Here is a 1,640-nt window from a genome sequence, read left to right on the forward strand (position 1 = left end):
AGCAGCAGCAGCAGCAACCGTAGCAACAGCAACAACAATGACAGTAGCAGCGACATCAACAACAACAACCACAACAAGGCCAATTAGAAAAGCAAGGTGATCAAAGGGAACCGATAACAACAACAAGAGCAACAAAAACAACATCAATCTAAATTATAAAGAGCAAATGTCAGCAGAACTTAAATGTAGACGAACAAATAACGAGCAACAACAATAACAACAACAACAATAACAAAACAAGAACAACAACAATAACAACAACAATAACAATACAACAACAACAATAATATCAGCAGCACATTTACTATAAAGAGCAGAAATGAGTTCAAGAACAATTACAATAAGTTAGCCATCATTATTATTATTCTGAAGATTGAAACAAATATTATACTTCATACCTGAAGAGCATAGTAGATTTATTGTAAAAGCTCGGTTTCGTCTATAGTTTCACCAAAGCAGAGATCTGAACTGACATCCTTCATTAGAGTTAAACTAAATAGCCAATTTGCTACGATAATAACCACAGTCATTCTGATTTGTTAATGTTTGAGTGAGTAGAAAAATGTTCTATGTTCAAAGGTATTCCAAACTCAAGTATATTTTTATTTATGTCCAACATTCATTTGCAAATTTTTATTTTCATGACATTTCGTTACTCTAGAATCACAAAGTTCTATTTGCTCATTAGCTACTTTTGGGGGAATTCAACGTTTAAAAAATTGAGTTTTACAACATGCCAACCTTTTTCGAACGCAATTCTTTGAATGTCATGATTACAACTTCGAATTCGATTTTGATAGAGGACTTACAACATTCGGTTTCTGGCCTCGTGGTCTAAGAAACTCAAAACAGCCAAAAATGTCAGATACAACTTTGAAATTTAAAGGTAAAGATTTGGCAGGCCAAAGCTACTTCGGTGGATGGGTTTGATTTTAGTCTTTTGAACATTACCGTAGTACGTCAACGAAATGTTACTGAGAGACTTTTGATACTTTCAGCAATCGCTAAAATTATATAGTAACAAAAAACAAAAAGCCACAAACCTCGCCAGCAGACGCATGCGTCCGTGCAATCAAACAAAGCCGTCCTTTTATGTTTTGCAGGTAAGAAGAGTTTAGAACAGTCAGCGTATACATAACCTTTACAGCACTCGACTGCCGTGAATGGCTTGGTCACGTCTTGCTGTGGGACTGACTGACTGAGGCGGTGACGGCGGCTACAAGGGTTTCTGTTTAAAAATAGATGGTGTTCACCGAAGTGGCCCTTTGGCTGTTTTCAGACCGGTTAATTGGAGTTAACTGCTTCGGTTAACTGCAAGGAAGCTCTTTATGTCGTGTGCGGACTATGATACCCGTGAAGCAAGATTAATAGCAGAAGAATTACATTAAGAGTCTTGAAGATTGAAGGTAGCTTGACTTCATGCTAGTAAAGTGTTTTAGTGTAGAGGACTGGCAATCTCGAGATAGAGGATTTGGTACCTGGCTCCCGCAACATGAACGTTGTACCCTATCGAACAATGTATTTTTTTGTTTTTGTTTGGTATTTTATATACTAATTTCTATTCTTTGCACAAATACAAATTAGGATGGGGCTGTTTTATTTGCTTGTTTCTTTTTAGGCAATCGACAAAATAATGCCAA

The 1,640-nt window shown here is 36.5% G+C and overlaps 1 protein-coding gene across 1 annotated transcript in view; it reads right to left on the reverse strand.

Moving 5' to 3' along the window:
- LOC101851414 (pyrethroid hydrolase Ces2a) overlaps nucleotides 1-1,211 on the reverse strand; it is a 28,407-nt gene extending 27,196 nt beyond the window's left edge. The window contains exon 1 of the mRNA XM_005099843.3: nucleotides 1,044-1,211. The gene's annotated coding sequence lies outside the window, so the exon portion shown is untranslated. The remainder of the gene's footprint in view (nucleotides 1-1,043) is intronic.
- Nucleotides 1,212-1,640: the final 429 nt, after the last annotated feature.

Source organism: Aplysia californica, unplaced genomic scaffold (assembly GCF_000002075.1).
Source record: "Aplysia californica isolate F4 #8 unplaced genomic scaffold, AplCal3.0 scaffold00227, whole genome shotgun sequence".
Classification (NCBI taxonomy): Eukaryota; Metazoa; Mollusca; class Gastropoda; order Aplysiida; family Aplysiidae; genus Aplysia; species Aplysia californica.